Source organism: Fukomys damarensis, unplaced genomic scaffold (assembly GCF_012274545.1).
Source record: "Fukomys damarensis isolate Sample0158 unplaced genomic scaffold, DMR_v1.0_HiC HiC_scaffold_8, whole genome shotgun sequence".
Lineage (NCBI taxonomy): Eukaryota > Metazoa > Chordata > Mammalia > Rodentia > Bathyergidae > Fukomys > Fukomys damarensis.
In genome coordinates, this window is record NW_022900920.1 from 9470445 (window position 1) to 9482716 (window position 12272).

General features: G+C 44.4%; 1 protein-coding gene across 6 annotated transcripts in view; it reads right to left on the reverse strand.

The window, feature by feature from the left end:
- The window catches only part of Mgmt (O-6-methylguanine-DNA methyltransferase), a 280232-nt gene extending 268517 nt beyond the window's left edge, over positions 1-11715 (reverse strand). For 2 of the 6 annotated variants that reach the window (XM_033761355.1, XM_033761354.1), the window contains exon 1: positions 11633-11715. The gene's annotated coding sequence lies outside the window, so the exon portion shown is untranslated. Of the gene's footprint in view, positions 1-11202; positions 11589-11632 lie in introns of those variants that run through there. The other 4 variants (XM_033761353.1, XM_010620700.3, XM_033761357.1 and 1 more) reach the window with 3 other exon arrangements.
- Positions 11716-12272: the final 557 nt, after the last annotated feature.

The window sequence follows — 12272 nt, forward strand, 5'->3', positions numbered from 1 at the left end:
TCAACCTCACACACAACCTCAGGGAGTTTCATGCTTTTCTATGGACTTTTAGTCTGCAATGTGCCTGTGTTCCCATTGTACTCAGGTTACTATAACACAATATTACACAGGGTACCTTCAGTGACAGACTTTATCGTCTCACAGTTCTGAGGCTGTGCTATTCACAGCTCAGATAAAAGTTCTGGCTACTTTAGCTTCTGCTGAGGGCTTCCTTCCTAGCTTGCAGACAGCTGCTTGCTGTGTCCTCAAGTGGGAAGAAAGAATGCACCCTTCTCTTCTCCAAACCACCAATCCTGCTAGATTAGGCCCTTATTCCTAGGATCTAATTTGACTCTAATAACCTCTTAAAGGCCCCATCTTCAAATGCAGCCACACTGGAGTCAAAACTCCAACCTCTGAATCTGGGGACACTACGCAGTTCATAGCACCTTGTAACTGGCCACAGCACCTTATGCTAGGCCTTCGATTGAGCAGAGGCCAAAGTCAGGCCTTCGAGTGCTTTTAATCCAGAATTCCAGCCTCACAAAGTGAAAATGGTACAGTGAAGCAGAAAACAGAGTGCTTTACTGAGTGCCATGAGAATGATGTTCTAAATATGCTCAATGCAAGTGTGGTGGCCCCCAGGGGGAAGATTCTGGGCTGAAGTGACTTCTGTACAAGCTGAGTTTTGGAAAGTTGGAGAAGGCAGAAAGTAGGGTACATTCTATATTAAGACTGAGGTTAGAGGAGATTACCAAAGCTAAAGCAGAGAGGAGCTCTAGGAGGAGAGGGGAACTTGGCCCTCCCACCATTCAACCTTAGTACAAAGGTTGATGTTTACAGGCTCTGGACAAAGAAATCATCAGGCCTGACTGAGTGCAGAGCTGTACAAACTCACTTCATCTTGGGCCCAGGCAAGAGAGAGGTTAGCCAGGACATGTCTACCAGCCTTAAACAGAGGTGGCAGTGACACAAAGGAGGCCAACCCTTTTTTCTTTGGGTCTGCATGCCATGCTTTAATTATTTGGCTCCTCCTTCTGTGATAGGAAGCCAGGCCCATCCTTCACTTTGGCATGGGGCTATGCATTTCCAGAAGCTTCCAGGTGCTCTCAAGAATAGAAAAGAGAATAGTTGGAGGATGGGTGTAAGAGTAAGTGAGAGTACAGCCAAGTGTCCCTTTTGCAGACAAAGGACATGAAACAAGAACATCCTCACTACCAACAAGCAACCAACAGAATTAAACTCCCAGAAAGAGCCTCAATCTGAACCAGATGAGGTTACCTGAAGGCATGAATATCTACCAGTTCCCTGACTTGAAACCCCTTACCAGGTCAGTCCCAGGAGCTTGAGATAGTGTCCCACAGTACCAAATCATGCCAAATCAATTTCAGGGGGCAATATATACTCAACTTCTACAACTGGCTGGGGAGCAGCTTTACTACAAGTAACTGGGAGTTGCATGATGCTAGTCTCACACCCAAACACACCACATATCCAACATATTTCTTTCTGGCCGACCCAAAGAAAGAGCTCAAGCATGCCCAACAATCTACCCTGTTTTCACTGTCATGACCTTTAATGGCTAGTAGGAAAAGCACCCCACACCCAAAGAAGGGAGTCATGGCAAGAAATCTCTACACACAAGAGAGGAAAAATACTGAACAAATAAGGACAGTGACCATTGTTATCAGTCTAACAGAGAGTAACAGAGGATCTGGGAAATGTTCTAATTATTCTCCTGGCATAAATAAATAAATATTCTTTCAAAAATGCCAACAGGAAGTCTTTAAAGTTCATGCATTTGGGGGAAAAAAAAAGAAAACTACTGATTCTGACTCAAGCCTGGCCATGGGAACTCAAGCTAGTGGCAGAGTAATAGCAATGATGTCCAGGAATAACCTGGAGTAAGAGTGTCAGTATATCCAACTTTCCCTATTTGCCTAGGACTTTCCCTGTTTAGCAATGAAAGTCTCACATCTCCACAAAGAGCTGGTGCCCATGGCAGAAGGAATGCAGTATCTCCCAAAGCCTGTCCTTTTGCCAAGCAGAAGACTACATGGCCAACAGGGTGGATAACCTTGAACTTTAAGAACATTAACCTAAGTTCAGAGCCTGAACATTCATTGAAACTAACACCCTGGCAAGAAATATCAGAAATAGAATCCTGGGAACAACCTCATCTGGCTTCCATATTTTGACCCACAGGCACCTGACCATCTCTCAGCCCCACTCGTCCCAAAAACAGATGGAACAGAGGAGGCACAGAGCACATGTTAATCAGCAAATACACCAACACAACATCCTGTATCTATCCAACTCGACAGTTTAATCTGACCATAACAAAACAGTGACAGAATCAAATTTTTCTGTACAATAAAGAACAGTACACATGGGTCTTTTGGGGATAACTGGCTAAATTCAGTAACTTTGGGAAATATATCATCTCTTCTTCCCCCTTTATTCTAGTAACTTCCCCTTGAGTGCTAAAAACCTTAATAATAAGAGCAACAGCAGATACTGTCCCATCATAAACAACTCCTATAACACAGTACACTAAGCCCATGACATACTTTCTCATTTGATTCCCTATCATCCAGTACATACATGGCCTATCTCTGCTAGCATTATTTTAACTAGATGATGATCTCAGGATGCTGAAACTTTGAAGTTCCATTTCCAAAGAACTTGTTCAAGCTCTGGCATCATGACCTGTGGTACCTAATAGCCCTCGTCTCTAACTTTGACCTTACTCTGTCCTTCTATCCTAATACATCCACCTGTGACTATCAAGGACACCACAGTTGCTATTCCTCCCCTGAGGTACATCTCCTCAGATTTTTGTGACTGTCCACTCTCATCATTAGATCTCTACTTAAAAGCTACTTGCACTGAGGAGCTTTCATAAACATCTACAACCATTAACTACACCCTACCCCCCAAAAAATGAAAGCCAAACTCTCTGCCTTATCTTCTTGACCATGACCTACAACACAATTGTATTTGACAGTCTCTTCTTTCTAGACCATAAAGGGAGCCCCTCCAAAAAAAAAGGCCAGTACAAGCCTGCTAAGGTCTGAATATATCCTTTCAAAAGTTCATGTGCTGGAAACTTAACAGCAGGGCAACAGTGTTGGGAGGTAGACCTGCACATTCATTCAAAGTAACAGTTCTAGCAACAAATGTCAGAAATAGGATCCCGGGAGCAACATCACCCAGCTGGATGGTCAGGGCACAGCCCTTGTGAATGGATTACTGCCTTCAATGCAATAGCGGATCAGTTACTTCAGGAGTTCAGCCCCTTTTTCTCTCTTCTGCAGGCACTCACTCACCATTCTGTCTTCTGCCACAAGTTGAAGCAACACAAGGCCTTCATCTGACGCAACTCCTGATCTTGCACTTACCAGCTCCACAACCACAAGCCAAAAGAAACCTCTTTCCTTATAAATCACGCCATCTCAGGTATTCTGTTACAGCAACAGAAAAGAGGCTAAATACCCCAAGGACCATAAGTAAGCCTGACCCTTGAAGAAGGTCTTCTACCCTAGAAATCATCAGGGGAGTCCTCATGGGGACATGCTCAAGCATACCAGCCAGCTAAGACATTCCATAGTCTTTACATAAGGCAACTAAGTACACACTTTGTTTTTAATTTGCATTCTGATGTGAATGTACACCTAAAGCTTGCTTGGTTTGATTTTAAAGATTTCACTGCTACGTGCAGCAAATACAGGTTGCTCCCTGTGGAGTGCAGGCTGGGGGTGCAGGGTGCCTATTAATGAGCCTCCTTCCTCCCTGCTGACATAACTGCCTGAATGAACAGTTAAAACCAGGCAATCTCCTGCCTCAGAACCTAAATGCCAGGCAAGGTATAGGAGCTGATTACCATTCTGGAGTCACAGTGTTCTCAGGTTTCCCAAAGATGTGTTTAAAAAAAGACAGACATTAAAAATTTTCTCTTTCTCAATAAGCAAAATGATTCTAAATGTCATCTTTCAACTGCACTCAACACTCAATCAGCAAGCCTGCAAGGCCAGCCCCAGTGACTCCCATGGCACTTGTCTCCCTCTCTGCCAGCCCTACTGCGACCAATCTTTTCTTCTTCCCACCTTGCACACCTACAGGCCAAGAATTCTTCTATGGGAAACTCTGACAAGCTGGTATTCCCACTCACAAAGGACCAGAGAAAAGAACACACAGCACTGCAGCTGGGCTTTCCAGGAGTCACCCCCTTATTACCCCAACCTCGCATTCCAGCCACCTCCATACCCTACACAAACCCAATTACTCACTGGTCACTAAATGCACCCTACTGTCTGTATTCCCCTTGCTCTTCCCCAAACGCCTCATGTTTTCTGCCATCTGGAGAAATTTCATATGGTACCCCAAAAATGCTTTGATGAGAATCAGATGAGGGTCCTTGGTACACAGTAATGTGGTTAAGGCAGGTGAATAAGTTTTGGTGGCACTCCAGATGCTCCCTATCCTTCCTGTGCCCCGTGATACTATTCCTCTACTCTTAAATGGGGTAAAGGGTTGGCATAAACAACAAAGGCAGCAGGCAGGGTTTCATTATTACAAACTCTGCACAGCATTCAGCACCCACTGTAGCTCTGTAAATTCTTTTGCACATCATGAGCAGTGGTGCTGGACTTGGACACTGTTTTTCCCACAATGCTAAGGACAATGTTTCATGACTCTGGCATTAGAAAACCTTAACTAAATATATCTGTGTGTTTATAACCCACCTTGCACCTAAAAGGACTTGTAATACCTTCTCAGCTTTACCATTGCAAAAGCAATGTGGCACAATGCTAAAAAAAAAAAAAAGCCCACATGTGCTTATGAAATAAATCTGGGTAGTGAAAAAAAATTCTCCTCCATCTCCTATGTACTTTATGCCAAGTTACTCAAACTCTCCAAAACCCAGTTCCTTCACATTCAGTGCCAAGACACTAACAGTATATAACACACTTCTCAAACAATCCTGAGAATTTAATAAGATGGGCTATGTACAGCAATAAGTACAGTATGCTTTTAATAACACTGCTGGGTGGGTGAAATGAACCATTATAAGAGGATAAAGAGATACCCCCAAAATTAGACCTATTCTCACCCCCCCCACACACACATTACAGTACAAGATTACAAGATTGATTTTCTTTTTTTACAAAGCTTAACAAATGGGCCCAAGCTGTCCTTTGCTACTGTGATATGAGCAGTCACACACGAGAAAGCACTCACTGTCCTATGCTGGTGGCATTGACACTGCCAACGTCACCATGTCAGACCCTGCATCTGGTCCTTTGGGAAGTTCTTTCAGTTTCACAGACTAATAGTATCTTGTCTCCTAGAGACAGTGACAGAGGCTGTCTGAGACGGCAGGTGTCATGAGGAACACACAGGAAGCCCACCTGCTGCTCTAGGCCGTAAGGCACAAACATGCCATCATGGCCCTCACCTGAACATTCTGAACTCAGTCACCTGCGTGGAAGCACAGTGTAACCCAGCACTTCAGCAGCAATCAATGGCTACTCTAAAAGAGTAGGTATATGTGGCAAAGCAAACCACCTCCTTACAGTCAAAAGGAACTTTAGAAACCTGGCAAACTAGCATAGAGCAACCACATGCACTAGATTCACTGGAGGTCAAATGACCTGGCAGACTTTCTTTCATCCTGACTCCACCAAGTTGAATTTTGTGATGAAGAATTAAAAAACACCAACTGTTATTATTACTACTCAGAACTTACCAACGCTGGACCAAGTATGATCCCTTAACCTGATAATTTCATCATAGCCCATGACTGTCATCAGCCCTACCTTGAAGAAAAGAAAGCATTGGAAGCTTAAGTAACTTTACCCAAGGTCATACATAGCGACCAGTGGATCCAAGTCCAAACCAATTCAGGGGCTTCACTGTCCTACCACCTCTGTGAGAGACTGGCATATGTGAATCTATAAAGCAAGGATTCCAGTTGGACTGGAAGAAAACAAAGATGCTCACTGAGGGACACTAGCATGCTGACTGGACTGGAAGGAACAAGCATGCTGTCTGGACTAGAGGGAAACAAAGATTGTGAATGAACCACAAGAGGAAAAAAGATGCTTACTGGAGTACAGGAAATGAGCATACTGATTAGAGTGGAGGAAAATCCAGATTCTGCATGATTCTTCACCCTCTTCCAATTTTATCTTTCTGAGACCACAGTTTTCAAATTAAGATTTTATCCATGTAGTGCTTTTTACTTTAAAATATTCACTTATTATTTCACAAGCTTCTACTTACTCAGGTAGACAGAATAAGGTGATAATCCCCATGCAATAGATGAGGAGGTGTCTGGGGTATGGGCGGTTAAAAGTTGCCCTAAGTCACCCAGCTAGTAACTGCCACTATCAGAACTACATCCATTTTTCTCCCCGCCTACAATTCCAGCCTACTATATAAAAACTCCACTTAGTTCCAGAAAAATATACCCAGCTATGTATTCAAATGTTAATGCTCACCTGAGACATGAAAATACATCTACCAAAAGGGGTAAAAAAGGAATACAATACACCCAAAATGACACAGAGGAGGAAAATACACTATGGCTGTCCATGCTACACATTTGTTTGTAGAACTCATGCCAACGTTTTGGTAAGCATCTTTTGTCACAGCCACAAAACCAAAAACTGTAATGCTATGATAACATGTTGGATTTGTATTTTGAAGAGATCCACATGTCTCTCAGGAGTTACAAATACATTCACAGATCTATATGCACAGACGGCTTAGAACAGTGCTGGCTATAAGTGGCTCCAGCTGGAAGAACTTGAAGCTTGTCTGGGTTGGCAAGAACTCCTTTCCAAGTGATCGTAAGGAGTTCTGGAGGTGCTCAAACATTAGGATATGCCAAAATCTCCTGGGGATCCTGCAAAGATACAGGTTCCCACGTTCTCACACTGTAGATCCTACCAAGAGACCCTATGATGTATCTTCGCAACTAGAACTCTCCATAATTCTGATGCCATTAGGACTCAGACTACTTTTGTAAAAACACCACCTTACTGTTCCCAGTGGATATTCTACCTCAGAGACAATAACATATCCAAGGGGCTGACTTGTCAGCATTATGGAGACTCAGTTCAGGGTGGCTCTTGCAAACCAGCTCACCTGAAGGTGACACTGTTGGCCCTCCACTTGTAGAACTTTCAACTGACAGCAACACATAGCTAAAAGTTTAAAGACAAACAAGAAATAACTACCAGCTACTTATTCTATTTCCAAATTTAACACACCATATCCCATATTGTCCTGAGATTCATTCCCTCTTCACTCACCTAGGTATTGCTGAAATAATCTAGTGCTGGAATTGCCTAATCTGTCAATAAGGTAAGAGTTTTCTAAACTACTATCCATAAGACTCAGTTTGTCAGTAAAAACTGCCACCAGCGCTGTGCTTGTAGAAAAATGTCCACAAATGCATTATTGTGACTGGCAGATCGATGTCTATAATAAAAACAAATAGATTTAACAAGTGCCTGCTTTTACGAGCCACACCATTGGTAGATTCTACATTCAGTGTCACCCCAGGACTTCTGGGAATGGGCCACAGAGCTAAGGTTGGATACTGTGCTGATTTCACAAGTGTTATGGGTAGGAAATTACTCTAACAAGAAAATTTGAGAATTTGCGAGTGGATATACTGGACATTTATAGCTCTCTTACACTTCCTTTCATGGTCACATATATACACATGTGATGACAAATTTAACGGCCATAAACGTTTGGGTAGAATTTTTAACTGGTTTTTTAAGAGCAATATCACAAGCCAAATAAGTTTATTCTAGGAGGGGATGCAGGGGCCACCAGGCTCCTTGGGGACCCCTACTCTGTTGATAACAATTAATGGACTAGAAAACAAATTTGACTGTTGAACCTGTGGCCAAGGGTGCCACTGCTGTGCCAGGAGCCCATTTGTATTATTTAACAGGGGCAAACTTTGGTACAGTGAAACCACTGGCCTACCTGCTAGAGATGTCCAGCATTCTGGAAGACATGAGCCACATCTGACAAAGCCAATGATTCATTCAAAGATTACAAAAGGCCACAAAATAATTAATTCCTCTTCTTAGACACATCATTTTAATAGTTCCGTGAAGAAATAAGTCATTCAGTATATTCATTATATGGTTTCCTTCAAATCCTCCAACCCTGCTGGGGATTGAGCTCCGTGGTTCAGCCACCTGCTTTGCAAGCACAAGGACCTGAGTTCTATCACTGGTACCAAATCCTACAACCCTTCTCTGTAAGCATTTTAATAATGTTAATTTTTTTTTAAATCAAATGAAAACTAGACTGCTTTCACAGATCAGACAATATGCAGTAGTTACTCAAATGCCACAAACACACACCACAGTATTGTGTCTCCAAATTTTATTTACCTATGTTCCGGACAGGACTCCAGAACAAACAGGATGGGAAAATCCATGGAGTTCACCAAAGGAGAACCAGCCTCCCACAGAGCTCCAACCTCCTCCACCTCACTCCTAGATAAACCCATTTCACTTTCACTTCAAACCAAGAACAGGATGTTGGGCTGGCTTGTTTCTTAGCATTTGTAAACAAACTGACACAGAACCCACAGTCACCTAGTGGAACTATAGTTTAAATGCCTCTCATTTAAAAACCTTCAAGTTTTGTTTAAATGATAGTTTGCAACAAGATGCCAGATTTTTCAGAAAGTAGCTGTGTCACAAACTACCTAGCCAGGAGACAGAAGGTTAGGGAAAGCTGTGGCTGTAGCTGGACCTAGGGCCTTTCAAAGCCTGAGCAGCTCAGTGTATTCACCAGGAGCCCACCTTAGACCTAGCCAGAAGCCAGAGGCCTCAGGAAAGCAGTAAACAGGGAACTTCAAGTTGGAATAGGGAGCTGGGCAGGTCAGAGTGAGGTGTGAAAACAAACTAAAAACACAGACAGTTCCCAACATACACAGTTTGACTTGCTGTTTTTTAACTTAACCATGGTGCAAAAGCACTATGCATTCAGCAGAAATCATACTTTAAATTTGGAATTTGGATCTCTTCCCAGGCTAGTGATCTGTGATATGATACTACAATCCTGGCAGACAGTGCAACAGCTCCCAGTCAGTAGGAGCCTGCATTCTACAGTATGGCATGATGCTCAGTGAGGATATCTGGGAGGCTAGGTATGTTCAATGAATTTCTGACTTACAGTAATTCAACTTATAATGAATTTATTGGAATATTGCCAGTTGAAAAGCAGGTCTAACATTCACAGATGATCAACGACAAAGAGAATTCAGAAAATATTGCTTTGATTCCATTATTTTCTATCAAGAATAAGCTTTATACTGAAGAGTTTTAATACCCAAAAAACAGGAGACTTAGAATTCTAATGGTTTGAGTCACTGACTCCTAAATGTCTACTGCAAAATTAAAATAACAATTCAGTAAATTATTTTATTAACAGACACTGAGGAGAATCAAATGCTTTGGATCCTGAGAAAACAGGAATAAATTCCTAAGGAAGGGTAGGGAACAGGAGTTCTCTTGGGCCCTCCTTGCTCCCCCTGCCCTTAGCAGGGACACATCCAACAGCATTGTGTTGTGATTGGAGATATGAATGGGAGTCAAGGCCCCAGTTTGGGGCCTAATCTCTAAGCAGGACCCTGAGAACCTCATACTGCTCTGAGAGAAAAGAAGGCTTAGGAATCTTAGTACTGAGCAAGACTCAGACAGTAACCAGGACTCCAATGTAGTATCTAATATCAGTTAAATCCAGCTATTGTAATACAGATTTTTTGCAATGAAAAAAATATTTACATAGAAAAGCAGTGTACTTGAAGCCTGGTTCCTCCAGGCCCTGAATCCTAAAACTCAACTCAACTGCCCAATTCTAACTCAAGAGGAACCCAGGAAGAAACGACCCCTACCACCATAGGCCCTGCCAACTTGCAGGTTCTTGGTTCTGGCAGGTACCCTGATAATGCATCTGAATTAGCATAATACTGATTACCAGCCAGGCTCCTGACATGGTTTTCTTTTAGTTTTTTACCCTCCACAGCCTGTTATGCCTTTTTTTGTTTGTTTGTTTTGTTTTTAGCCACTGGCAACCCATGAAAATTACAAAACTACCTTCTAATCATCTGTCAGGGACAGGGGAGATAAGAGGAGGGTCTCTCTAGCAAAGGTGCTACAGGTTTATACTTGGGTTTATATTTAAGTAACCAGGGTTGGGGATACAGCTTAGTAGTAGAGCATGTGCTTACATGAGTGAGGTCCGGCATTCAATCACCAGGTCTACCATAATAGAGGTACAGTATATGTATTTAAGTAAATAAAAACCAGTCTAACTTGTAGCTCTTTTTAACATCTTAACCTTGTATTCCACCCATTAGGGTGACCCCTCTCTGCACAAAGTTGCTTAACTGTCTAAATCGTCCAACCACAGTGTACACACATATTTAAACCTTTTCTTTTTTTGGTGTTGTTTTTAAACAAATTTTGTTTTCCATGACAGAAAGCCAGTACAGGAGCAAAAACCACTGAGATTTCAGGAAATGATAAACCCAATGAGTGAGGAATACATAGTTTAGAATTACTCTACTGTATTATCACCAACTTGGGAATTATGGTGCTGAGTGTAAATGGTTCTGCAACTCCACTTGTTTACTCTAAGTGTTTATGGACACAATTAGGATATAATGTATACAAATATCAGCCACGATAACTGGGGGACCCTGGAACACGGCTCTCTTCTAAAGTGCTGCCTCAAGCAAGAAAAACAGGATTCTGCACAGGGAGCATGTTTAAAGTTAGCTGTGAGAAGGCTCTGAGCAGAGGTTTCTGGAAACTTCCCGAAGGGACTGCAGAGCGACTGCACTCACTGGTCAGCAGTGAAAGGCAGGAGGGCGCGCTGGGACACAGGAAAGCCTTCGAAGCGCTGGCCATCCGGAGGGTGACTGGAGCGGCCATCACCCCAACCTTAGGCCAACGTCACCGCAGCACAGCTCGGCCCACGAGCCCCAGGCACGGGAGAAGGTAGGACACACCTGGGCACACGTGGGGCCTGCCTGCGAGGGGTTGGGAGTACTGAGTGAGGGGTGGACGCCCCCGCCTATACGACCATCGTGGGTTGTGACTGTCCCTTGGGCTCCGAAAGCCTGCTCTCCCCACGGACAGTCCCGCACTGTGCTGGGATGGAGAAAACCCTGACACTCACCAACTTGCACACCGTGCGGGCCGCGAGGACTGAGAGAGCCAAGGTGCAAGCACTCAAGAGGTCCGGCAGCCCTTTCTGGTCCGGGGCCGGGGGCGGGGCCTACAGGGGAGGGCGGAGCCGCTGGGGCAAACTGGAAGCCAAGCGGGGCGAGGCCTAAGAGGGGCCTGGAAGAAGTAGGGTAGCGGACTGCCCCGGGCAGCGTGGGGGCGGATCCACGGACTGACGGAAGTTTAATCTAGCCCCGTCAGGCGGCTCCCTGAGGTCGGAGCATGCTCAGTGCGCGGCCCGGCTGGAGGATCTGCAATCTAGCTGCGTTCAGGGAACTTGTACCCGTCCTCCGATTCGGCCAGTCGGGCATACCACCTTTTAGGACTCTTCTGGCTAAACGAACCCGGCGATGCATTTCTGCTCCCGCATCTCAGCTCTTTACCTCATTTATCTGTTCTTGACACAGAGCCGCCGGCTGGGTCCCACTGTCAGTCCGCCCGATAGGCGGCGGAGGCGCCTGCGTGCTGTGCACCAGGAAGTCTGAATCCAGGTCCCGCCCCGCGGGGCTACGCTGAGTTTAGGGCAGACACACTGCCCTCTTGGGACTGCATCTGAAGACTGTGTGGGCATACTCACCTGGGGCCATGGGGACCAGGCTGCAGGCCAGGCTGTGCTGCATGTGGCAGTCCCTGACCATCAGTCCCCTTGGTCTTCCTGACCCTGGCAACAGAGGTGTCTTGCTTGCTTTTCAGGGAGCATGGGTGCTGCTGCGTGGTTTGTGGATGTGTCAGGAGTTAAATCATGTTAATATGGACACCATTGTAGCTAACTTGATATACACAATAACCGTAGGGAGTAGGGCTACCCTGAAGCCTCGGGGAGATTCCCTCATTAGCAGTTTCAGGGTCGCTATTACAAGCTCACCACATGTTCTAAGCACCATTCTACAGACCTCCTAGATTTTGTCTTAATTGCAAGAGATCTTCAACGCTGACTCTAACCTTCCTAGTTTACAACTCCCCTGTTGGGATTTGGACAATATTCATACCCTGGTTGTGTGACTTGCAGGATCCAACATGTTA